Raw genomic sequence first — 27,767 nt, 5'->3', positions numbered from 1 at the left:
GTACATAAATGTATGAATTTTATGAACTCATATCATTTGGTTATTTGGTGTCCTTTTGGAGTCTGCAAGTGTGCTTTTTTGGAAAGACACCTAAATTTACCTTTAAAAAAAGCTGAAAAATACAGTTTTGTGAAAATCACACTTCAATCTGATGGTTTACTTTGCTGAATATAGGCAATAATGTCAAAATGGATGTGTTAAACAAGATAAATGGTGTATGCTTAATTTCATGAAGGAAGATATTTGGAAGAATGTCAGTAACCAAACAGATCTCGCCCTCCATTTCCTACCATAGTAGGGAAAAAGAAATACTATGGTAGTCAATGGGGGGCGAGATCTGACATTCTTCAGAATATCTTCCTTTGTATTCAGCAGAACAGAGAAATAAAAAAAAAATAAATAAAAAAAAACCCTATCCCTTTAACCATTAAATACCATATATTTAGCATCTTTATAATAGGCAATCTGTTATTTTTATTGATTTTGTAGGGCTTCTTTTATTTGTTTTATGTAGAGATTGGTTAATCAGACCAATATGAGACTTTTAACTACAACTCTTTCTTTTAATTATACAAATGTGTCATTAAATGTCTACAAATTTATAAAATCCATATATTTTTTTTAATTTCATAAACTTGAGCAGTGAACTGATTATAAAAATCTATAGTTTTTTCAGTTAATAATTAAAATCATATGTATATTACACACAAAAACAGAACATTATTATCTACTTGAAAGATTATACAATTTTGTCTGTAATTTTTTTCTTCCATGATGCACAATGTTGTGGCATTTTCAGAGAAAATCCATTTGACTTTTAAGTGTAGGTGATAAGCAGAAATGTGGACCGTTCCAAGATGCCAGGCACACTGATGTGTCTGGAGCAATCAAATGGGGTATTTACGGTACGTATAGATAACTATGATTGTCAGGCCCAAACTGTTTGTCTCAACATTAACTCACAGAATATCTACCATTGTGGCTTTTTACATATAATCACAGCCTCAGAATTAACTTATCACTCCTTGTTAGCCCTTCATAATTTACAGTCCACGTTAAAATGAAATATTGATTCACAGTATGTCTATGATTTGTCGTCTTTGCAGTCTGCACTGTGATGCAAGTTCTCTCTCTCTCTGTGAAGGCTTGCGTCTGATTAGTCTCCCTGCTTCACCAGTAGTGCAGCACTCTGAGCCAGATGCCTTATTTTGCCATTCCCTTTCATGCCTGTAGAATAAACTTATCACTTTAATGCACTTTTCCAGATATCACGTTGATTCGCATTCCCTCTGGCTTGTCAGGAAACTTCAGTGCAAGATGAAAAGGGAAGAGTATACACTTTTAAATATGCACTCTGCTCAAATTCGACTCAGACTAATGGCAGAAAGTTCAGCAAAAGGTCAGGGGAAAATAAGAGCTGAGAGAGCACCTACAGAAGATGATGCATGCTGCTATCTGCATATGTTAAGGGGGCATAAGACTACTTTGGACAATCGATAATATATATATATATATAATCGATATATATAGATATATATATTTCAGTGTGGGACATGAGCACCATGGCTCAGTGTGTCTGAACATATGCACTAACCAGTATACCATGACCTTGACATAAGATTTTATTCATTTTATAGGGCTGTTAATTGAATTAAAAGTTAATTGTATGAAATGTATGGTATGTCAAATAAAAATAAATAAATAAAAAACATGTCCATTACATGTTCACTAGTTTTGAGTTTCTTGGTTTTAATATCTGGACTAATATCCGAATATCCGAAATCACCCCCTATACCCTCATTCACTATTCCCTACATTACTCCACTAATATAGTTCACTTGAAGGAGTGAATGAAAACAAGAGAGTGAATTCGGACACTAGTGCTCTGGAAAGGCTGCCACTTTTGCATAGTTTGTGCTTACTTTTTAAAGGGTTAGTTCACCCAAAAATGAAAATTCTGTCATTAATTACTCACTCTCATGTTGTCCCCATAGAGATTGTTAAATAAAGTCATTATTTTTGTTTTTGCGCACAAAAAGTATTCTCGCCGCTTCATAAAATTAAGGTAGAACCACTGCAGTCACGTTGACTGTTTTAATTATGTCTTTACTACCTTTCTGGACCTTGAAAGTATTGATTATATTGCTGTCTATGGACGAGTCATATACCTCTCTGATTTCATCAAAAATATCTTAATTGTGTTCCAAAGATCAAATTTCATTTGGGTGAACTAACCATTTAATAATTATTTGAAACTTAGCAAACTGGCAGCTCCAGTAGTAAGATGAAAAGATTTATCTTGAACTCTATCATGGAAACTATGTACAGTATAAACCTTAATTAAACAATTCAATAATCAATTCAAAAGGAATTTATACCTGTATGATATTACTCTGTAGTCACATTGGACCAGCGGTTTTAAAAAATTGGATGGATTATTCAGCTGCGAGTGCAAATGTTCTGGCGAGACACCGGAATTCATTTGGCGCGTGACTCTCACAGTGCATTATGGGTATTCTCTAGCCACTGAGCGTACATTGGTTATATACTCATTTTTGCGGTACATTGTGGAATTGAATGAGTGCACTCGTTAATGTCCATTATGGTTTCGGACACCACTACAAATGGCTATCCCCTCAAATAGTCCCCTGTTCAATGGTATCGGGGCAATTTCAGACACAGCCTTTGTTCCCATAGTTACTCTTAGGCTTTAATTGAATATAGCCCCCTATACTGTATCACCCCCTAAATTGCCTAACTTTTTGAGAGAACCACCATTTGTAGTGGTTTCCGAAACCATTATTGAGTGCACTCATTCAATCCCACAATGCACCACAATAACGAGTGTACATCGATGTACTCAATGGCTAGAGAATACTCACTCAATACTCATGCAATGTAAGGGTCACACCAAACTGATTCTTCCATCTCGCCAGAAGATGGCGCCCACAGCTGAATCATCCATCCATCCATTTTACAAACTGCTGGTCCAATGTGGGTACAGCATAATATCATACAGTTATGAATTCCTTTTTATTTGTACATAGTTTCCATGACAGAGTTCAAGATAAATGTTTTTATTATTACTGAAGCTACCAGTCTGCTACCAGTTTCAAATTATTATTAAAAAGCCAGCACAAACTATGCAAAATTAACACTCAGGGTGCTTTCACACCTGCCTCATTTAGTTCAGATGAATCATACTAGAGTTCATTTTCCCCTTTGGAGCGGTTCGTTTGGGCAGGTGTGAAAGCAGCAATCGCACTCGGGTGCGCACCAAAAGGGGACCAAACAAGCATACCGAGACCTCCTTGAAGAACTCCAAATGAACTCTGGAGTGGTTCGCTGAAGATGTGAAAGCAATCCAACCCAGTTAACGGACCAACGAACCAAACGATATCAAGCAGTAGTGTCCGATTCTGTGAGTGAGCACATTATTATAGTTGAAAACCAACGAACGCCTCTTTATCTTAAATGCTGTGTAATTGCACTTCTCTGTTCGAGAATGCTATCCCGACAAAGCCTTTTTCTTGCTCTGCTTCATTTTAACATTTATATATGGTCTCGACACACTGTACTCGCATGTGACTTGCATAAACGCATTTTGGTACGCTTTGAAATGTTGCTGTGTGAAAGCAAACCGAACCAAGAAGAAAATGCAACATTGTAACAAATTTATACCTGTTTTGGAACAAAACAAATGATCCATAGGTGTGAAAACACCCTCAGTGTCCAAAGTTGCTCACTCGCTCACCCATTCAAGTGCACACACAGCAGAGAGTAGTGAAAACACACCCAAAGCAGTGTGCAGCCATTTTTGCTTTTGAGCCCAGGAGTGATTGGGGTAATGGCACCTCAGTTGTGGCCACAACTGCCCCTAACAACATTCACTCCTTCAAGTGTACTATATTAGTGGACTAATGTAGGTAACAGTGAATGAGGGTATAGGGAGCGATTTAGAACTCAACCTTAGTTTCTGTAGTTACTCTATTTATACCTCTGTGTTTCAGTCCTTGTTTATCAGTCGTTGTCTTTACATATCCCTTTGTAAAGCTGTTGTGTTTTCTGTTTCTCGTTTTGATTATATTTCTCTGTTTGTATTATTATTATCTTCACTGTTTGGACTTTTATTGTTCAAGTGGATTATTCAAACAAAACACTGATTGCCTACAGATTCTCACCTCTCCACATCCCTGCTAACTGTAACAATGTAATCATTTGTATTCTTTACTAAAGTAATGCAATAAATTCACAGCACTTTAAGTTATATATATATTTACGGAAGAGGATTAGGGCCAAGCAATAATAAAAAAATAAAACCATCTCGAGATTAAAGGTGTTAAATTTCGAGAAAAAACTCGTTAAATTTCGAGAAAAAAGTCGAAATAAAATGTTAAGAATAAAGTCATTCAATTACGAGAAAAAGTCGTTAAATTATGAGAACAAATTCGTTAAATTATGAGAAAAAAGTTGTTAAATTTTGTGAAAAAAAGTCGAGATAAAATGTTGAGAATAAAGTCATTAAATGTAATTTAATGACTTTTTTTTTTAATTATCTCGACTTTTTTCTTGAAATTTAACGAGTTTATTCTCAACATTTTATCTAGACTTTTTTTTTATTTAACAAGTTTTTTCTCGTAATTTAATGAGTTTATTCTCAACATTTTATTTCGACTTTTTTCTCGAAATTTAACGAGTTTTTTCTCGAAATTTAACAACTTTAATCTCGAGATGGTTTTATTTTTTTATTATTGCTTGGCCCTAATCCTCTTCCGTACATATTGTATACATCCAGTCAAAATAATGAAAATTTGGAATAGGATTTTTTTTTTTTGTACCTTTTATGTATTTGCTTTTTCGCTTCCTGTATGTTTTGTGTGTGTGTGTGCATCGCTTCCTGTATTTTTTATTTGTCATTGTTGCATTGCTTACTGACTGTAATAAGAAACTTATATCCGATTAGATGTCTATGTATGGGCTAAATGCTTCCCTTCTTTTACTTTTAATTTCATTCTACCCAGACGCAATGTTTTGGAGATCTGATCCACTCTTTTGGTGAGGTCATGCTAGTAGCTGACTCAAGCATATAGCAAACAATGACATCAGACTCAAACAAACGTCAAGCCTGATAGACACAGCCGAAAGATGTTTCCATGGGAATGGCTCCGTTTCAGGACTGTACTGTCATATGCCGGCACATTTTCAGGGAAATGAATGAGAATTACTGTATATCTGGCAGCTCCATTCCTGACACTAAGTAGGCTGCCAGCTTTGTCCCACGGGAGTAAGGAGAGGTTGCCAGGTCCAGGTCAAAGAAGACGACACTTCCTATTAATTCATCCATCAGGTCTGCCAGGATCATTGTGACCGGTGACAGTTTTAGACTACTGCCTGACGTCTTCATTAAATCCATGTGTGCAGGTAAGCAGCATATATTGTGCAGAAACAAGCACAAATCATTTATTTAATTATTTATTTCTTTGCTAGTTAAAATGTATAAAAATTAGATGTAAATTATGTCTTAAATGAAAGGCACAAAATGTTCACTGCTGTTTTATTAGCAATTTCCATATCTTCATTTCTGAAGAGCAAAAACAACATCTAATTAAAGCCAAATATATCACTAATAAGGAGGCTGTGAATATTCCTTGTCACATATTATTATTAGAACCAACTTGAGAGCTGGAAGCTAGATTCCGTAATTCCATTAATTCATTAGGAGCCATATTTGCATGCCTATATAAGGTGATTTTATGTAACAGCCAATATGCATCGGAGTGTTTTAATATACAGTTGATTCCTCTCTGGATAGGAAGTGTTTCGCATGGCTATGTGTGAGAATTTCAGTATTTCTGTTTAATATCTCTTCGCATCTCTAAGGCCCCAGGCTTGTAAAATCAGTTGATGCCCTATTTTATTTTATGTATTAATTTCATTTTATTTATTTACAGTAATGGTGGGTTTATGGATTATGAAAGCAGGGCAGCTTTTTGTCAGAGTCACTGTGTTTACCAGCCTCTAAAATATTAGGCGATGATGGTCATAATTTTTCTGAGTTTCAGATTAGGTTTTAGGCACATTTGTCTTTGCACAATTACTAAATTGCAGCCAGGGGCAAAGTTATGTCTCAAAAATCAATAGCTCATGCACAGGTTGCAATTAGCTTGGAATTAATCAGAGACCAAGATCTGCAGTAATAAATAATATGAGCACCAGCCCCATGAAACTGAAAGCCTGGAGAACAAATTTTGTGAGTTAAGGGGCAATTTGAGGATCAATTACAATGTTTAAAGCATCAAAGTATGCGAGGAGGGATTCAGACATTGACCGAGTATGAACACAACTTTGCAAGATTTGAATTAAGAAGGGTAATTCATCTAATTTGAATGCCGTTTTATTTGAAAGTAATGACATTTGATATGTTTACTTTAATATTCTGTTATTTTCAAGGGGATTCTGGAGTCTGACTTCCAGTGCGACAGCAAAGGAAATTGTTTATGAAGTTTTGCCAGAGCTTGCTAATGCAGTGCCAAAATCCATGCGATAATCAATTCGGTCATCAAGCTAAAAACCCTCATAATTACACTATGTGTCAATACCCTTTTCTCAAGCAGTGTAATTTCAAGGCTTATCCAAATCAATGACATAATGAGATCATCTGGTCTGATTATATCCTGTTTTTCCTCAACTGAAACAAAAGCACATTCTCTACATTGAGTGACCAGCTTTTTAAATCCCCTCATGATGGTCATAAAGATTCATAAATATATAGGGCTTAGATGCACTAGTATCATTATAAATGAGAACTAAGTATGATATAATCATGCATAATAGATAATTAGAGAATTGAAGTCTTCCTGAATTGTGCATTTGACTTTTAATGGTCCCACAATCTGTATAGCTGTGCCCCTTTAAAAGAATGAATGTCAGTAGGTGTGTGTACGCTCATTACTCATACTTAATAAGGTTACTTTACTTGTATAATATATTCCTTCTCTTCAGTCTGAACTTGACCTTTCATACAGTAAATCACATTGCCTTCAGAGCGGTTGTGAGACCATATTCTTGAAGCAACACAAATGTGGGTGCTTATTGCCTCTGAACTCTGAGTGCACTTAATCATATTTCCACCCACAGCCAATAATCGCAAGCAGGTTTCCGTACAAAAGCTCCACTCATACACCTCGTCTGGTGTATCATCTGAAAGAGTTGCAATTCCCGTTTCTTTTTTTGCTCTCGGAAATGAACGTGTGGCTCAAATGGCTCTCTTTTCCTCACAGGAGGTCCAAAGCTATTTATTCCAGTCAAACATTTGCTGCCTTTCCTTATCTGTTGTGGATGTGGTAGATGATCACAGCTTTTTAAGAGAGAATTGAAGGCAAAAACAGAATTACAGCTCACAGATTACAGTTGTGCAAGGCTGTGTTTGCACAGTTTTAAAAGGATGCCTGTAGTTCACCCATAAAATGAAAAAGCTCTCATTATTTATTCACCCTCAATGCAATCCAAATCTGAATGTTCTTTCTTCTGTGGAACACAACAGATCAAAAGATTTGTTGCAGAATGTTGATACTGCTTTTTTCAGGCTGAAATTTAAAGCTGCAGTCTGTAAGTTTTGCCTCTTTGTCGCCATCTCTGTTTGAAACCTGCAATTGAAGATATTTGCGGAATTATCATCTTTATGTGGGTTGTGCATCTAATGTTTTGAGAATGTTTGCTGTCAGTCACCGCTGTCATTGGTTTATACTGTACTTCAGAATCACAGATTGTAGTCTTGGAAGTATGACCAAAATAAGAATTTTCACCAGAAAATGTCATCTGAACAAGTACGTAACATGTCTGCTGCTTTTTTTCTGACCAACTGAGAAAAAAAAAAGCATTAAACAAATTGTGCTACGAATGAAGTTTAAATCTAATGATCACTTCGAGCTCATATCACATCAAACCATGCAAATTATTATTATTGTTATACTTTGTTCTCAAATAGTTAATGTTAACAACAACAGCATTGCATAACTACGTGTATTTAGTGTGTATTAGCCAACCTGGTCTCATGGAAAGATGTACTTGTGGGAACATGTTTGCAAGTCATAAAACACATACCAATATGTACATATCACTGCAGATTCCAACAGAAATGAACACTAGAGGCAGTAAAACAGCAAGCAATTTAAATCGTTTTTATACACAGCTATGATTACAGGGTCAGATAATGGATTAATAAAGACTTGTTTTCACATCTCCTTGCACAATATTATATTATGATCTCAAAATGCTTTTACCGAAGTGCACAATTTGTAAACAAATATATTTTGGACTTCGCTTTGCTTAACCAGCTCCATAGGTTTCACTTTTCTGACATAATAAGTTTGCTCGCTAGCTCAGCTGATACGAAGTTGTACTTAGGATGCGGAAGGCTTGGGTATGAATCCCGTGAAAGATGAGTCATGGTAAAAGAGCTCAAAGATAAGAGATCAAACGGATCATGTTTGCTTTTGTTACCACTATTGGGTAGGTTTAGGTGTAGTGTTTGTGGTACGTTTGGGGGATATATCGCATGTGATTGTCACGCGCATTTCGTCAGTAAAGCTGGTTCCCTGATTACCGCTAAATCGCCATCACCTGCTTTCAAATGGAGCGGCATTTAATAGACAGAGCCGTAGTTCATTGACAAGCCACGCAATATCGCGTTCATATCCCAGATGAATCGCCTTCGATAATGAACGCGATATTGCGTGGCTTGTCAGTGATCTACGGCTCTGTCTATTAAATGTCGCTCCATTTGAAAGCAGGTGATGCCGATTTAGCGGTAATCAGGGAACCGGCTTTACTGACGAATTGTGCGTGACAAACACATGCGATATATCCCCCAGCCCTAGGTACGTTATTTTTAAATGTAATGGAGCATTAGTGCCAATCATTGGACATTTAAAATCAGAACTGAGGTGATAAGTATAAAACCAACATAATAAAATCGTACCATATTCACGTTCATCTGCTTCAGAAAAAACTGAACATGCTTTTAGTGCCACTCAGTGGACATTTCACATTTAAACTGTCACGAAACGTACATGGCGCTACGTATTTTCCCACAGGTACGTTTTTCTAATGAGACTGTGCTGGTATTAGCATTACCTGTTGGAAACGCTGTCTCTACAGTCTAATCTCTAACGTTAATTTGTCATACCATACAATCCGGCATCAAAATTATACATTTAATTATTTCAGCTGCTGTGAGAAAAGGCTATAAATTATTTGTCATCTGCAGCATCCTCACATTCGATATAGCCTATTAGCTGGGACTCCTTTATGTAAACAGACGTGATGTAATGACGCAAAGATGAATGGCGGTATGCTCGAATTTCCTTTGGAAACCCACCGGTACCACTCGGATTAAAAAACATTATTACAAGCTCACCATTGTAAATTGGGCTAAGGTAAGGAGATAGTTTTGAACACTAGCTGATTATGTACTTGCTCAAAAATTGATTTTGGATCATTTTTAACCTAAAAAAAGTTACAAACTGTAGCTTTAACTGAAATAAAAACTGTTTTTTTTTGCTCTTTCTTGTCTTAAAATTCAAAACAATTCACATAACTTTCTGTATTCGTAGACACATTTTTTCCCCTTTTTTGTTATTATTTACTGTACTTCTATACTTTGATGTAATTCCAAGTTTGTTTGTTTTTTCAAAAAAAAAGGGGAGAAAGAGATCTTCCTAACCACACTGTATACATACCAATCACAAAATAATACCAATCTGAAAATAAATAAATGAATAAAAAATAAATAAATAAGGGTCGCTTGCTATAGGGTCTCCATCCATGTCTTTTTACTTCTGTCTGTTTACTTTATGTCAAAATGTAAATTATACGAAATATTGCCCAAACAAAGAAATTTATTTAATTATTCATTATTAACCATATCAAAATATATTTTTTTTAAATAGTTGAGAGCTGGTGTAGGGAGAAACTTAAATTTTGCTCTCTTCTGAAAACAAACCTGTTGAATTACTTCAGAATACTTGTAATTTAGCACACAAAGACAAATGGACTACTTTAATGTTACTTTTATGGAGCTTTTTCAGCATTTTTGAAGCATGACAGCTCCAAGTCATTATACAGAACAAAGCAGTGTGAACTGTTAAAAAAGAAAATATGGGTTTGGAACAACATTACATGAAGGCGAATGGTTACCTTTTGGGTAAACTATCCTTTATACTACTTTGGTTACCGGTTCAAACTTGCAAAATGATACTTGGAAACGACTGCAGGCTTGCCCTGAAGGAAGATAACTGCTTGTTGAGTGTTTGCGCCTCTTATTTTAATCCTGCCTGAATAAAAAATTTTTTAAAGCTTTGCTTCTCCACCATCAGACTTATCTGCTTTTTTCTTTATGATTAGGTCCAACAAAAGTGATTGTATTGGAGAGAATGGGATTTGATAGATAGGCCATGTTTTTGATTACCTATTCTATTACCTTTCTTTCTGCTCTGGCTGTAAGGTTCTCCTCAGTCTCTGTCATTCCTGTCTAGACCTTTAATATTTGTCTGTAGGGAAGATGCTGTTGGCTGATGGAACAGGCTGAGGGTTGACAGAAGGTCATTCACAGCATTACATCATTGGAGCTACTGTATCGGTCCGTTCCAACCATCATTTCATCTTACTGCCTGTTCAAACCGCTCAGTGGCATAGAAATACAAGTCTGTTCAGGTGAGAGCCGTTGCGTGATGGTTCACTCATTGAGCCATGGCCTTCATGTGGGTTTAAGCTTGGTTTGCAGCGTTTCCTGATCTGGTTTCTCCTCTCTTTTCCTAATTTTTTCCCTGCGTTCTCTTCCCTGTTGTAAACAAAAACATACAAAAGAACAAAAAAGGTTAAAGGTGTAATGTAATTAAGGGTGGGGTAAGCGATATTTGAAAAACTCTGTTTGGAAGTTAGTCAGACCAACACACCAGCAAACAACAAATGTAGCCAATCAGCATTAGGGGCATATGGCGGTTGAGGAGAGAGAACGAGCAAGAGGGAGATCTGAAGAAAGACTGCAGAAAGAGAGATTAGACACAATACAAAAGAGAAAAGCTCAGAAGAATATTAGTGGAATGAAGGGTTATGACTGGGCAAGATCTTTAGGACCCGTGTTAATATTACAAAAGCTTTCCAACGCTGGAAAGAGCTAACTGGGAAGGCCTGAAAACAGACACGAAGGCTGCTTTGATTCCGCTTCACACGTGAGTAACACTGGGTTTGAGTGTCATCGATTGACTGGAGCTGCTGTGCTGTTGGAGACTAACAACAAACTCTTGTTTGTATTTACTATTGTGTATTGTACATTCATTTTTTGTGCTTCCTTGTAGTTCGTTCATCATCTGCGCTTTATTTTTCATGAAGCATTATTTTGTTGCACATCATCTGTGATACACAGCCATGGGCGCCGTATGGGGGGGTGGGGGGTGGGTGTTGGAGTTAGGGGCCCTAACAAATAGGTAAAAACTAATTTAAAATTTTTATTTTATTATACACTATATAAACCATCATCATTGAGTATATTTCAAATAATAATAAAATGAATGATGTCTTTGATTTTACTTAATTTGGCAATAAAAGTTAAATATCACCATTGACCAAAAAATAAAACATCCATATTGACCGACCACCCCCCTGTATCTGCATGAAATGGTTTGGTCCTGCCTTAGCGCACTCATCAGTGACAGTGTTTAGTTAGCTAGTTGCAGACAGTCAATCAATGCACAGCGCGCAAGAAATACAGAGACCAGGGCTGGACAGGTAATCTGGCATACCAGGCATTTTCCCGGTAGGCCGACGCACTTTGGGGCCGATAAAAGTTTATATATATTTTTTTAATTAATTTATTTATTTTATTTTTTATTTTTTTGCCAAGGACTGGCCCATTGGTTTGTCTTCTGAACTGAGAGGCCAAAAGTGAGAGAGACCTCCCCCTCCCGTGCAGTTTTTTTGTTTTTAATTGGAGCGCATGAGAAACTGCAAAAGGCAAATATACCTGCTCACCACTGCCGCCCTATGAAGTAATAAACAACGCAAGTCGCTTGATGCCTTGATCCTTTCAGATTTGTCTCAGAATTTAGTTTAAAACAGTCGTGTGATATCATGGGAACATAGGTTCGGTGATGAATCTAGCTGAAAACAGCCGCGAACATGTAAAGACATGACAAGGTAAATTGTAAAACGCTAATACACACAACTACAAGCTTGTCAATCCAACACCACCACCTTTATAGTAATTTACCTTGCAGCTACTAACAGTGAAGAAATATGGCGTTTTGGCAGAAATGTATTTATTAAAAATTATGCTATTATTAGGCCTACTTATGTTTAATATTGCGGAATATAAATCACTTTCTTTCATAAAGACTGTTTTCGTATTTTCTATGCTTACAATACTTTATTACACAATCTATAGTTTATTATTTATTTTAGAAATCATATACCCAAGGTAATAAGAACCATGGTTTTACCTGTGCTCTGTCTACCATGATCTTACAGTTAAACCATAGTAAAGGGCAATTAAAGGATAATTAACAAAACAGCTCTAAAGCGGACAAAGCTTTATTTTTTATTTCTTTAAATATGTTTTATGACATTTTTAATAGTTCTTATGAATTTTAATTGAAGTAAAATGTTATTTCAATGAGAGCATCATGAAAGATAGATATCAGTGTCTTACTTATATTAGGTGTTAACTCTTTAAAAATGTTATTGTTTTAAAGGAGAAGTTCAACCCAAAATGTCTTAAATTACTCACCCTAATGTCATTATAAACATGAATTACTTTCTGTATAACATAAAAAATAAAATAATTGGAGTCAAGGGTAGCTTAACCAAAATAGTTTGGTTGACAGCATTCTTCAGAATATCTTCTTTTGTGTTCAGAAGAGAGAAAGTCATACAGGTTTGGAACAACATGAGAGTGAGTAAATGATGACAGGATTTAATAGCATTAAATTTACTTAACGGCATGAAAATCAGTGCTTAACTGCCAAAGTGAATTTCTATGTGACAAAAGTGCAATATTAAATTTGTTAACTGCATTTGTAGTAAATTCAATCAATATCCATCATTATTTGTCACTGTCCTTGTTTTATTTATTCATTTATTTACTCCAATTTAAGGCCCTAACCCCAGCAAAAACATTCACAGGGGAACTCGTAGGCCGCATGGGCTGGGTTTTTCCAGGGCCGAATTTTAGCCTCAGTCCAGCCCTGGTACTAGTATTGAACTACAAGAAGCAAGACAGTTGCAAGCCTTTGATTAGAGTTATGTAAAGCTTTTGATGGGACAGTTAGGTCCTAGAGATGTGGTGACAACAGCTGCGCAGAGGTGGCCCAATTAAATTTTTTTTGTCATGGGGCCCAAAATTCCTGGTGGCGCCCCTGTACACAGCCACCCACTCTCGCTTGCTTGTGGAAGAGAGGCCAGCTATAAGAGATGTGTCAAGAGGTGCACTGACAACTGCTAGAGAATGCAGTAGCTATGTTTCCATCCACCTATTTTTATGCGCAATTTGGGATATCGCATCAAAAACTGCTGGATGGAAATGCCAAGATGCGCATAAATTCTAAAAATGTGCATAAAAAAACGTATGCGCTCGTTTGAGTTGGATAAATTTTCTATCCGATAAGAAAACATGCGCATAAACTACGATGGAAACACATTTACTGAATAAATTCCTCGATCTGCATCAAAAAAAATCATGTGACTTTGCGCTATGGGACGGCATAACTGTACTAATCAGTGGAAAAATTGTTGCAAAGCATCTGAAAAGACTGTCGTCAGTGTGGTTCTGTATAATTCCTCCCAGAACTGTCTAACATGACCACGTTTCTAAACAGCACCACCCTCCTCTGAAAGCAAGATAACACGTTTATTTCATTTCGTCTGCGCGCTGTGAGACCCAAATAATTTATTATATATGAAAATGATTATATACAGTGGCTTCTCCTGTGTTTCTTAGTGATATTTAGTGCCAGTTAACCAAAAAGTGACTATTTTGTTCTCTTTTACTTACTGGATGGAAACAATGCTTTATTCGCAAATGTTTTATGCAATATTGCAATTTATAGGTTAAATTCACAGCTTTGGATGGAATTGTCAGTGCACTCGCCAAGCGGGGTTCGAGACTCGGTGATTAGGATTGGAGGGTGAGTTTTGGAGGTGGAGCAATGAAAAGAGGGGTGTATAGAGTGCCTCAGGGATGACGCATTTTTGTAGGCAAAATCCGGAAGCGATTTAGCATTTTAGGACTTCCGGTTCCAACGCCGTCAAGACTATGGGTTTTTGCTAAATCGCCTGAAATAAGGTCTGTGGTTAACAAAATACTTTCACGTTTTGATCTATGACATAAAACACACCAGTTATAACCCACTTGTGATTTTTTAAACTTTTACTGTGTCTTAAAATCGGCGGTTGCTAACAAATTGCTAAAAGGGACTACTTCCTTTGGCGGGGACTTTAGACGTCATCATTAAAAACGGGACATTTGGACAGCATTTGTCATAAAAAAAGTGGATAAGTATTCATAACAGCACAGATCATAATCAGCGAGCATGTTTTTAAATAAAGTTGTTTTTTAAATACAGCTTGAGGAAGTTTGGTGGTGATAACTTGAGTGTGCTGTAGTCCGTTTATAGCCTACTGTTAGCCTTTTATATCTGACGACTTTATTTAGGCTTCAAAATCTATAAATGTTGTGTTAACTTGTAAAGATTATCTTGATAGACAAAACGTGTAAGTGTCATAACCCTTTGTTAAACACAGAGCTTATTTTCTGCGATTTTTCCAAAAGTCTATGGGAAAAATGCATAGGCTTTCGATCGAGGGAACCCATGCACCGCTAACTTCTGGATTGGCCTACAAAAACGCGTCATAAAACATCAACAATGTCCAACAGCATTTTTGAAATATCCCTTACCCCACCTTTAACATTTAGCCTTTATAAAAACAGTTAGTGAAATTAAATAATGAAATTATTTTTTATACACCCAATTTCCCAGCAAAAACAGGCAAACAAAAACAAGAAAGAAAGAAAGAAGGATTATTCATACAACTAATAGCTTAACAGCTACCTAATATTTTAGCTTAATTTTCAGCAGGGTAAACAGGCAAATAAAAACGATGAATGAATGCTATTATTATTTATACACCTTTACATACATCAAATGAAATTAGTACAGTCCCCTCCTAAAAAAAAAAGAGAGAGAGAGAACAAATTCGATTCCTTTTGGAACTGCGACTGCAGGGAGAGATTTGAACTGTCTGATAATTATAAGTAATCGAGGAGCTCTATGAGAAGCCTCCTGCTGGGGAAACGGAAGTGGCTATATTTCAAATAAAAACCTGCAAAATGCCACCAGCACAGCCCCACAGCAGTAATCCAAATATGGAGATGTGAAGCAAATTACCTGTGAAAAAAGGACAGGCGCGTTGACCGCCGCGGGCAGAGCTCTCTCTGTTCCCTCAGACGTGGTCAGTGGTGTGGATGCACAGACAGCATTACCACTCAAGCGGAGCCGCCACAGCTCTTTTAGGTCAAATATTAGAGGGGTTTATGCAAATTGGCAAATTGTTGAAGGCGGGTTTGACGAGCAAAGGGCTGACTTTGTGTCATTCAAACATGTTTTTACTCTTTTTACATAATTTATCCCTACAGTAGGTACGCTTTCTCATTCCCTCTCTCTCTCTCTCTCGTGCACTCACTCAATCTGCAAGCGACACAAACGCACTCTTGCAAACACACACCAGCCCTTAGAGATAACAGAAAGACGTCATTAGCTCATGGTCGTCTGGTCCATTTTTTCAGACCTGCAAATGACTTAATGGGTTGAGGTCTAGTTTACCTTTCATTTTCCATCTCCCCATATACGTACCCCAAACTACGACCCCCTCAGATGGGGTGAAACCAGCTAAATAGCACCGGGTGACAGGTGACCGTGCAAGTTAGATAAATGTACTGTGCTTTTTTACCTCGTGCAGTTTGTGCATATTGCGCCCCCCGTAGGATGGCAGCTGAACTGTGAGTCTCTTTCTTTGACTCTGGCAGGGTAAATTGCGGTGATGCTGATGCTCATTTTGACTGACTTGATCTTATTGTGGAGCTCATGCTGTATGTGCCGATCTACCGCAGCCAGAGCGAATAAATCAAATCTGCTTTCTTGTGTTTTCTCACAGTTATTACACAATAACGTATGTGTCACTCTAGTTTTCAGCAGCTTGATGTGGATTAATGGTGAGACAGCAGTGCAAGATTTTGGAGGCTTTTTAGTCACTTAATTGCATGTTATTTCTATATATAAAAAAGACCTGTTTATGAGTTTGTGAATCTCCAATATACATACTGCCGCTCTCAGAGTTAGGACTGTTTGGTGACAAGTTTATGTTCTCAGCAATTTTAAGCGACAAGTCCACAAGCAAATAAGCAGAGGGACGACATCATATACCGCCACAGTCGCCTCTGCAAAGGCAATTTTGTTAAGCTGTTACAGTCTGAAAAGTATGAGTTTGTTTGTGTGTGTGGGCCTGTTGCTGAAGCATTCGCCTGGTCTAGCTGTTTACATTTCAACTTGGTTGAAGTAATTTTCTGTCAAAGTGCTACTCTCGGTTTTACATTTCAATATGATGTGAGGTAAAAATATGAACATATATATTTACATCAGCAAAACTTCTCAAGCTTTTTGTGTCTGACAGATACAGAGAGAAGTTCATTTTAAAGTCACCACAAAATCAAAATTCATGTCTTATATTTTATGGAATATTGCAGTACACATTTAGAAATGATATATTTGTGCACATAATTATTTTTTTATGGTATTCTTTAATCAAAAAACTTTCCCTTACTCTTGCAGCGACATCTCTTCTCTTCTCTGAGGATGGGACAACCTGTCTCTCAAATGACATCACAGAAATAGCAAACCAATGATCCAACAATCCAATCAATTCCAGATGGACAAAATCAAGTACTAACCTACTTTTTTTTTATTATTATTATTATTATTCAAGAAGCTTTTTTTGAGTTTCACTCAGATATACGTCACAATAAGAAAATACTATCACAACTTCTGTTTCATGCAAAATGTCTGATGAAATTTAAGAAAAACATTAGTCTTAAAACTTTAGCTTTGTCTAATTTAGCAAAGTTGATGAGTATATTTGACATTTTGCACTTTCAAGTTTGAAGAGAAAAAGAGAAGCGTCAACTGTCATACATCTATTGTGAGCTTATCTAAGAGGCGTGATAGCTTTGAATCGTTGAACCCTGCTTTATGGTGTTATAGACAAAGACTTCACTGAATTTTGCCTTTGTTTTTCAGTGTGTGTAATTCACATGTTGCCTGAAACTAAATCTGGTTTGGAGTCAAGCTGTGAGAGCTTTGACATACTTTCTTGGATGCGTTTAGTTTCACAAGAACAGTTTGCTTTAATTTCATAGTGAAAGTTTCACAGAAGGTTACTGAGCAACTGCCAAACTATTATGTTATAATTTCACTAAAGTATGATATGTATTACTATATGAAGAAATACAAGAACAAAAACATGATTAATACTTAGAAAAGAATAATATTAAGAATTAGTTCACTTCTGAATGAAAATTTCCTGATAATTTACTCACCCCCCATGTCATCCAAGATGTTTATGTCTTTCTTTCTTCAGTCGAAAAGAAAGTAAGGTTTTTGAGGAAAACATTCCAGGATTTTTCTCCATATAGTGGACTTCAACGGCGATGGGTTGAAGGTCCAAACTGCAGTTTCAGTGCAGCTTCAAAGGGCTCTACATTATCCAAGCCGAGGAATAAGGGACTTATCTAGCGAAACGATTGGTCATTTTCTAAAAAAATATACTTTTTAACCACAAATGCTCATTTTGCACTAGTTCTGCGATGTGCCACGCATTATATAATCACATTGGAAAGGTCACACGTGTCACGGTAGGGTGAAAAACTCCTTTGAAAAGGGTGAAAAACTTTTTTCTCCTCCAACTTCAAAATCATCCAACATTGTTGTTTTACTTAGTCTTTGCCGTTCACTTTGTAAACACTTGCTCTGTACTTTTGCCTATGTCACCTTTCCAACGTGATTACGTAACATGTGGTGCATATAGAGCTAGTGCAAGATGAGCATTCGTGGTTAAAAAGTATATAAATTTTTATTTTTTCTAGAAAATGACCAATCGTTTCGCTAGATAACACACTTATTCCTCAGCTGATATCGTGTAGAGCGCTTTGAAGCTGCGCTGAAACTGCAATTTGGACCTTCAACCCATTGGTAGCCGTTGAAGTCCATTATATGGAGAAAAACCCTGGAATGTTTTCCTCAAAAACCTTAACTTCATTTCGACTGAAGAAAGAAAGATATAAACATCTTGGATGACATGGGGGTGATTAAATTATCAGGAAATTTTAATTCTGAAGTGAACTTATCCTTTAATATTTTCTTTGAGTAATTAGTAATTATAATTTTGGTTTTCCCTATGTTATAGATATGCTGGTGATAGTTCTGCAATATTTTGAAATACAAAGACAGTGTGCTTGATTATATTTTATTTATTTTTTTAATTCTGGAGCTCTCATGTTTGGCCATTCCCCTTAAAGGATTAGTTCACTTCTGAATTAAAATTTCCTGATAATTTACTCACCCCCATGTCATCCAAGATGTTCATGTCTTTCTTTCTTCAGTTGAAAAGAAATTAAGGTTTTTGAGGAAAACATTCCAGGATTTTTGTCTGTATAGTGGACTTCAGAGGGGTTCACTGGGTTGAAGGTCCAAATGTTAGTTTCAGTGCAGCTTCAAAGCACTATACACAATACTAGATGAGGAATAAGGGTCTTATCTAGCAAAATGATCGGTCTTTTTCTAAAATAAAATGAAAAATTATATATGTTTTAATCACAAACGCTCATCTTGCACTACCTCTTGCACTCTTCTTCTTGTAGAATTCCAGCAGTATAGATGCTGCTAAGTGTAATAAGGCCCCGGTATACTTCAAACGAAATCGAAGAACAAACTGATGTGACATAATTTTGAACAAAATCAGGCCAAAATGAAGTTCGTTTTGGAAGTTCGAAACGGCTTGCCAAAGCGAACTTTCAGGAAAAGTTTGCTCCAGCTGCAAAACACCTTCGTACTACCATTGGTCAGGGACGATAACGTAATAGGAGGAGTGCGCCGAGGCTCCGCCTTCACTCGCGTGGACCGCGTCTTTGACTCATTTCGTGTGTTTGAGTTTGTTGAGGTAAGAGCTCCGCGGGTGAAAACATGAACACATTGTTGTTTTACTTAGTCTTTGCCGTTCACTTTGTAAACACTTGCTTGGTACTTCTGCCTATGTCACCTTTCCAACGTGATTACGTAACGTGTGGTGCATCATAGAGCTAGTGCAAGATGAGCATTCGTTGTTAAAAAGTATATACATTTTTATTTTTTCTAGAAAATGACCAATCGTTTCGCTAGATAACACACTTATTCCTCAGCTGATATTGTGTAGAGCGCTTTGAAGCTGCGCTGAAACTGCAATTTGGACCTTCAACCCATTGGTAGCCGTTGAAGTCCATTATATGGAGAAAAACCCTGGAATGTTTTCCTCAAAAACTTCATTAACGACTGAAGCCGCTTTATAGTACAAAATGAAGTTGAGCTTGTAGAAAAAAAATGAGGCACTTACACTGTTTTTCATGTTTGATACTGTAAAGCTGCTTGATTTTAAGCAATCTGTTGAATAAAGTGCTATATAAATAAACGTGACTGGAGCGCTAATTTGCAGAGCTCATGTAACATACCCATGTTGTTATGATCAGACGCTTTTCTTATGCTTTCTATAATAATGCTTGCTGTTTTCTCATTTTTTTGTGTTTATTTTGTTACTGAGAAGAAAATGTACAGCACATATTTACATATTCATCTAATCGGTGGCATCAGATGTCCGTTTACAGTATATCACTGGTGACGCATTTCGAACTTCGTTTTACCCCTAAACGAAGAATGAAAAAGAACTTTGTTTGAAGTATACCGGGGCCTTTACTGCCCTCCACAGGTCAAAATTTAAACTAAATTGTCCTATACAATATGCTAGTGCAAGTATATAAGAATTAGTTCAAACTTTGACCTGTGGGGGGCAGTAATACACTTAGCAGTGTAGAGCGCTTTGACTGACATTTGGACCTTCAACCCAGTGAACCCAGAAGTGAACTAATCCTTTAATTTGTGAATTTGAAAATAACTATAATAATTGGAAGGTTTACTAGAAAACCTGCCTTCTTGATTTTTCTTTGTTGTATTATTTTTTTTTTTTAGTCAAATAAGTGCTTTCTACCATTAGAGGCAATGCATGTTAATCATCAATATGCTCTATACACGTTATTAAATTTTCCCCTTAATTATTTTCCAGCAAAAGGATACCGTGGTCTGACATTTCAGAATGGCGAACAATAACCTCAGCAGGGCCTTGCTTAATCCTGTTTCAAAATGTGAGCCACTAGTCAAGGTCAGTCGGAAATGTGTTATTAATTTGCCCCCTGACAATAACTTCCAGCGGTTCTCCATAATATCTCTCATCAAAAGAGAACAATGATTTGTCCCATACTACTCACAAAAATAGACTGCAACAGCCTCCTGCTGACAGCCAATTGAATTCTTCTCCCTCCTGCATCCATTCTAAATGAGCGTGCATGATCAGCGCCCCACTTCTGATTGGATCAGGAAGTGTTGGCCTTGGACACCGTAACTACGGGAACTGAAACAGCAGCATAATTTGATTGCATCACATTGTTCATTTGCTTGCTGTCGGATCTATTATGAAATTCAATTTAAATCATAGCGATAAGGAAATTAACGTTAATTTGGTGCTAATGAGAATCTAAATGATGAATGCACACACACAAGCAGATGGAAACTGGGAGGAAATTCTTCTTTCTTATGATGTTAGTGCTTTATATTGTTGTAGTTTATCAAGGCAACATTATTCATCAGCATTACAGTGCTGGCAGCAGATGGCCAGAACTACTAGATTCTGGGAAGGGGGAAAGCTTGGGAGATTCGGACCACATTTGTACCGCTGGGTTTCAGACGTGAGCGTGTCCAAGCTGTGCAGCCACTGGGACAATGCGGTCGACCTGTCAGAACCTATTTAAACCAATTCACATGGCACGGTTACCATATGTAACTGCACCCTGACATGCTGGAGTCCAGTAGCAAAGACTTGGATGAAGGCCAGAGAAGATATTTAAAGAGATAGTACACCCAAAAATTAAATTGATCTCATTATTTACTCATCCTCATGTTGTAACAGACCAGTATCACTTTCTTTGTTATGCGTCCAACACAAAATTACATTTTGAAGAGAACAGACAAAAAAACACCATAAACCTGCTAGGCCTGTTTTGCACGGAGCCCCTAAAGGGACATGGTGATGGAAAAAATATGAGATGGGAGGAAAAAATATATTTTCATATGCTTTTACGTTCACTCACAAAAGCTTTGTGTTCCCCAGAGAAACTTTGCGTTCCGTTTGTGTTCTTTGCAAGTGGATGCAAAGTTTCTCAAGCGAAACGCAAAACATTTGCGAGAACGCGAAAGCATTAACAAATAATTTTTCCGCCATCTCATATGTTTTCCTTCTCTATGTCCCTTTAGGGGCTCTAGAGAATTTAGGGGCAGATTTTTTAAATAGGGCAAATTAGCTTGAGAGTGCAATTCCAAAAAGCGCTGATGGGAGTGGAAAGTTAAAGAATACATGATCCCAACCGAGGAATAAGTGTCTTATACAGCGAAACGATCGGTCATTTTCTAAAAAAAAATTAAAATGATATACTTTTTAACACAAACACACATCTTGCACTAGCTCTGAGATACGGCACGCATTACGTAATCACATTGGAAAGTCATACATGACATATGCGGAAGTACTGCGGTAAGGTGAAAAACTTTCATCAAAATCAAGCTTCAAAATCGCCTGACATCATTGTTTTACCTTCTTTTTGTAAAGGCAGTTTGAGTCTTTGCATGTTCGCTTTGTAAATGCTTACTTGGTACTTCCGCCTACATCACGCATGACCTTTTCAATGTGATTACTTAATGCATGGCACATCGCAGAGTGAGCATTTGTGGTTAAAAAGTATATAATTTTTATTTTGTTAAATGTTAAACCAGATTTTATTTAATCGGAAAACCGCAGGGAGTCCTTTAAGTTTCTCTTTTGTTGACAACAGCTGCCAGGCCGCCTTCCGTATTCAACTTACGAAAATAGCTTTCTTCGTAAGTTGAATACGGAAGGCGGTCTGGCGGAAGCTAGATATTTTACTTTATAGCGTGTTAAAGGTGTCGAAGAACATGTTTTCAAAAGATGTAATATAAGTCTTAAGTGTCCCCTGAATGTGTCTGTGAAGTTTCAGCTCAAAATACCCCATAGTTTTTTTTTTTTTTTTATTAATTTTTTTTTAACTGTCTATCATTATAAATGTGTTGATTCAACACCATAAACAAATTTCACCCAGCTAATATAACCCTCAAAATGGATCTTTACAAAGTGTTCATCATGCAACATGTCTAATCACGTATAGTATTTATTTGGATGTTTACATTTGATTCTGAATGAGTTTGATAGTGCTCCGTGGCTAAAGCTAACATTACACACTGTTGGAGAGATTTATAAAGAATGAAGAGGTGTTTATGAATTATACAGACTGCAAATGTTTAATAAATGAAAATAACGACAGTCTTGTCTCCGTGAAAACAGTAAGAAATCATGGTAACTGTAACACAGTTCGTATATACAGGAAGAAGGAGGCGGGAACCGGCGAACATTCAACAAAACTTTAATATAAAATAAACAAAGAACAAAACGAAAGTAATGCCGGCAGACCCTCGCGGAAGTCTGCCGGCCACACAAACATAATAAAACATAAAATAAAGTCCAGGCCTGGTCCTCTCTCTCCTTTACTGACGTCGACTAAAGCAAAAAAAAAAAAGGAGACTAAAGCAAGGGGAGCGACAGAACGAGAGAGGGGAGACAGGAAAAAGAGAAAAAAAAAAATTCTTGGTCCGGTTCCCAGACACACTGCCGCTCGGTCCTCAGCTTGCCAAGAGGCTCTTCTTCGCGGTGCCATGCGGTGGCACTGGATGTTCAGTGGACGGCCTGATCCTCGACCGCCTCCTGGCGGCCGGCGATGGCCCCTCCGGCTGAGGGCATCCGGCAGCTCCTCCCCCGTCCCCTGCTCCTCCCCTTCATGGCGGACGGTAGCAGGCTCCGGCCCACGGCGGACGGCGGTGACTCCTCCGCTCCCTTCTGGACGGCAGCCACCCCACCTCGTCCCAGGAGCATGGCATCCGGGTCTCCGTCCCACCTTTCACTAGGCTCCAGTACCACCACCTCAGGCAGCCTCTTCTGGTCTTCCCACTCCCGCGCTGCCCGAACTCCGCAGCACCACGATCCCCCTCAGCAGCGAGAGCTCTCCGACAGCATGTCCCTTCTTCCTCCCAGGTTTCGGCACCAATGTAACACAGTTCGTATATACGGGAAGAAGGAGGCGGGAACCTGCGAATGTTCAATGTAACTTTAATATAAAATGAACAAAGAACAAAACGAAAGTAATGCCGGCAGACCCTCGCGGAAATCTGCCGGCCACACAAACATAATAAAACATAAAATAAAGTCCAGGCCTGGTCCTCTCTCTCCTTCACTGACGTCGACTAAAGCAAAAAAAAAAAAAAAGGAGACTAAAGCAAGGGGAGCGACAGAACGAGAGAGGGGAGACAGGAAAAAGAGAAAAAAAAAATTCTTGGTCCGGTTCCCAGACACACTGCCGCTCGGTCCTCAGCTTGCCAAGAGGCTCTTCTTCGCGGTGCTATGCGGTGGCACTGGATGTTCAGTGGACGGCCTGATCCTCGACCGCCTCCTGGCAGCCGGCGATGGCCCCTCCGGCTGAGGGCATCCGGCAGCTCCTCCCCCATCCCCTGCTCCTCCCCTTCATGGCGGACGGTAGCAGGCTCCGGCCCACGGCGGACGGCGGTGACTCCTCCGCTCCCTTCTGGACGGCAGCCACCCCACCTCGTCCCAGGAGCATGGCATCCGGGTCTCCGTCCCACCTTTCACTAGGCTCCAGTACCACCACCTCAGGCAGCCTCTTCTGGTCTTCCCACTCCCGCGCTGCCCGAACTCCGCAGCACCACGATCCCCCTCAGCAGCGAGAGCTCTCCGACAGCATGTCCCTTCTTCCTCCCAGGTTTCAGCACCAATGTAACACAGTTCGTATATACGGGAAGAAGGAGGCGGGAACCTGCGAATGTTCAATGTAACTTTAATATAAAATGAACAAAGAACAAAACGAAAGTAATGCCGGCAGACCCTCGCGGAAATCTGCCGGCCACACAAACATAATAAAACATAAAATAAAGTCCAGGCCTGGTCCTCTCTCTCCTTCACTGACATCGACTAAAGCAAAAAAAAAAAAAAGGAGACTAAAGCAAGGGGAGCGACAGAACGAGAGAGGGGAGACAGGAAAAAGAGAAAAAAAAAATTCTTGGTCCGGTTCCCAGACACACTGCCGCTCGGTCCTCAGCTTGCCAAGAGGCTCTTCTTCGCGGTGCCATGCGGTGGCACTGGATGTTCAGTGGACGGCCTGATCCTCGACCGCCTCCTGGCGGCCGGCGATGGCCCCTCCGGCTGAGGGCATCCGGCAGCTCCTCCCCCGTCCCCTGCTCCTCCCCTTCATGGCGGACGGTAGCAGGCTCCGGCCCACGGCGGACGGCGGTGACTCCTCCGCTCCCTTCTGGATGGCAGCCACCCCACCTCGTCCCAGGAGCATGGCATCCGGGTCTCCGTCCCACCTTTCACTAGGCTCCAGTACCACCACCTCAGGCAGCCTCTTCTGGTCTTCCCACTCCCGCGCTGCCCGAACTCCGCAGCACCACGATCCCCCTCAGCAGCGAGAGCTCTCCGACAGCATGTCCCTTCTTCCTCCCAGGTTTCGGCACCAATGTAACACAGTTCGTATATACGGGAAGAAGGAGGCGGGAACCTGCGAATGTTCAATGTAACTTTAATATAAAATGAACAAAGAACAAAACGAAAGTAATGCCGGCAGACCCTCGCGGAAGTCTGCCGGCCACACAAACATAATAAAACATAAAATAAAGTCCAGGCCTGGTCCTCTCTCTCCTTCACTGACATCGCTCCTCCTTTTATGCTTCCGGAGCTCCTCCATGAGAGACTCGAGGCCGGCGCGCCTCGCAGGTGATGCATATTATCACTCGCGTCACCGGCCTCGCGCCGTTCCCTCATGGCTCTTGCCCGCCCTGCTCGTCACAGTAACTTTAACCACATTTAACAGTACATTAGCAACATGCTACGAAACATTTAGACAGACAATTTATAAACATCACTAAAAATATCATGTTATCATGGATCATGTCAGTTATTATTGCTCCATCTGCCATTTTTCGCTATTGTCCTTGCTTGCTTACCTAGTCTGATGATTCAGCTGTGCTCATCCAGACGTTCTGCCCTTGTCTAATGCCTTTCATAATGTTGGGATCATGGGCTGGCATATGCAAATATTGGGGCGTACACCCCGACTGTTACGCAACATTTATTATCATTGTTATGTTGAGATTCGCCTGTTCTTCGGAGGTCTTTTAAACAAATGAGATTTATATAAGAAGGAGGAAACAATGGAGTTTGAGACTCACTGTATGTCATTTCCATGTACTGAACTCTTGTTATTTAACTATGCCGTAAATTCAATTCAAATTCAATTTTTGAATCTAGGGCACCTTTAAATATGGGTATTTTTCTTACACAAATGTATCACTTTGCTTCAGAAGGCCTTTATTTACCCCCCAGAATGTGGAGTATGTTTATGATGAATGGATGCACTTTTTTTTTAGCTTTAAACTTGCCCCCGCTCACTGCCATTATAAAGCTTGGATATGTCAGGATATTATTAATATAACTCAGATTGTGTTCATCAGAAAGTAGAAAGTCATATACACCTAGGATGGCTTGAGGGTGAGTAAATCTTGGGGTAATTTTCATTATAAAGTGAACTAATCCTTTAAGTGGACATAAACAATTGAGAAAGAAAACGCATATGTAACAGTGTAATGGATCCGTGCGACAGATCTTAAAGTGACAGCAACCTATATAATACCTGCTGCCAAATTATGAGATAATATTAAAAATATCTTTATGGCAGGTTTTCTCCATGGTATTGATTGACAAATCAAAACTGTTTCCAGTGAAAATGCTGTGTGGCTAGTAACTTTGGAAAACCACTAGCCACAGTGGCTGGTGAGCAAAAAAGTTAATGTCAAGCCCTGACTTCAGTGATTGTCTATTTCTTACACAAACCTATTGTAAGACTTCAGAATGTAACAAATGAGTTATATGGACCACTTTTATAATGCTTTTGTCTTCCTTCATTACATGAAAAAAAAATAAAAAAATGAAACGGCAGAATCTAAATTGAAAAGAGAGTGAATAAATAATGTCAGATTTTCAATTTTGAGTGAACTATCGCTTTAAAAAAAAAAAAAAGAAGAAGTATGCTGAAGGAGAAGAAAAGCACAAAGTACAAGAAGAACTAGAAGAGGAAGATGAAACAGACATTGCACAAAGAAAATGAAAGGAAGAAGTGGGTGAAACAAAGGGCCGTGAGAGAAAAAGCAACTGAAAGACGGGGTGAGCGCATGAGAACAAGAACCACGACATCCGTCCGGGAGTGCTTTAAATTCACCGCAGTCCGTAGGAATCTAAATTCAGCGGAATGAGTGAAGACTTGAGTGGATGGGACTAAAAGGACATAGATGGCCCCTCTCAACTCAGCCACACTCCATCTACATTCTCTGTCTATTCAACACCATCAAGCACAGGGAATCAATGACACCTATGATAGCACAGTCCAGAATCACCCTGCCAAAGGACAGCTGGGAGATTGCTTCTCTCCCTCTCAGCGGTAGAAAAGCAGCTTCAGGTGAAGAGGACCGCAGAGGACCGCAGAACCCTGCTGAGAGAGCCTCTCTGAAATGATATCTATATAGCGGGCCGGAGTTGAACATGGATTTTTTTTAATACATTTATGAAGCTGCTCCCTAAGAGATCAGTGGGTAGAGAATAGCCTCATCTCAAACAAAAAGTTAAGCTTTTCACATGGGCAGGGTGATGGAGAACCAAAATGCAATGGAAAATAAACTAATTAACAGGATGCAGTTGGTTGCTGAATCTTAAAATGACCGGAGAAAAGATGGAAAGGAAAACTCTAAATTTAGTGTTGCTTTACTGCAATAAGACACGATTAAATGCATAACACCACTGAAAATGTTATAACGGGTGCCAGCCACTGATGACGGTAGTCATAATTCTGGCCCTGTTAAAGAGATGAATTATTTTAGTACTGCCTCATCCCTGCCCAATTGGCACCTGCACCCGCACATTTTTACAGTCCTGTGGTTGCAGCATGGCCAAGTTTCTCTGTGAGCTTATGAAAATAGCAGGTACTTTGAATATATTAACAAACTAATGCACTCTGATGTATTACCAAAGAGTTTCTGATCTCTTAAAGGGGCAGGATCTATGATAGATTTCTTTCTTTCTGCTGGGCAGCTATATTGTTGCTAATGAGTTTATTTATTTGATTTTATTTTGTGAAACTTTCTTTATTACTGTTAGTATATTTGTTTCAGTGCCAACTATGAATATTATCATTTGGTCTAACTTTTTTTTTTTTTTTTTTTTGGTTTATTTGC

General features: G+C 38.6%; 1 long non-coding RNA gene across 1 annotated transcript in view; it reads left to right on the top strand.

The window, feature by feature from the left end:
• The first annotated feature begins 5,148 nt into the window (after positions 1 to 5,148).
• The window catches only part of LOC137018921 (uncharacterized), a 32,602-nt gene continuing 9,983 nt past the window's right edge, over positions 5,149 to 27,767 (top strand). The window contains exons 1-3 of the long non-coding RNA XR_010894951.1: positions 5,149 to 5,421; positions 16,881 to 16,991; positions 20,416 to 20,511. This is a non-coding gene — a long non-coding RNA (uncharacterized lncRNA). The remainder of the gene's footprint in view (positions 5,422 to 16,880; positions 16,992 to 20,415; positions 20,512 to 27,767) is intronic.

This window comes from Chanodichthys erythropterus, chromosome 4 (assembly GCF_024489055.1).
Source record: "Chanodichthys erythropterus isolate Z2021 chromosome 4, ASM2448905v1, whole genome shotgun sequence".
In the NCBI taxonomy this organism is placed as follows: Eukaryota; Metazoa; Chordata; class Actinopteri; order Cypriniformes; family Xenocyprididae; genus Chanodichthys; species Chanodichthys erythropterus.
This window is presented reverse-complemented; position numbering and strand designations above follow the sequence as displayed.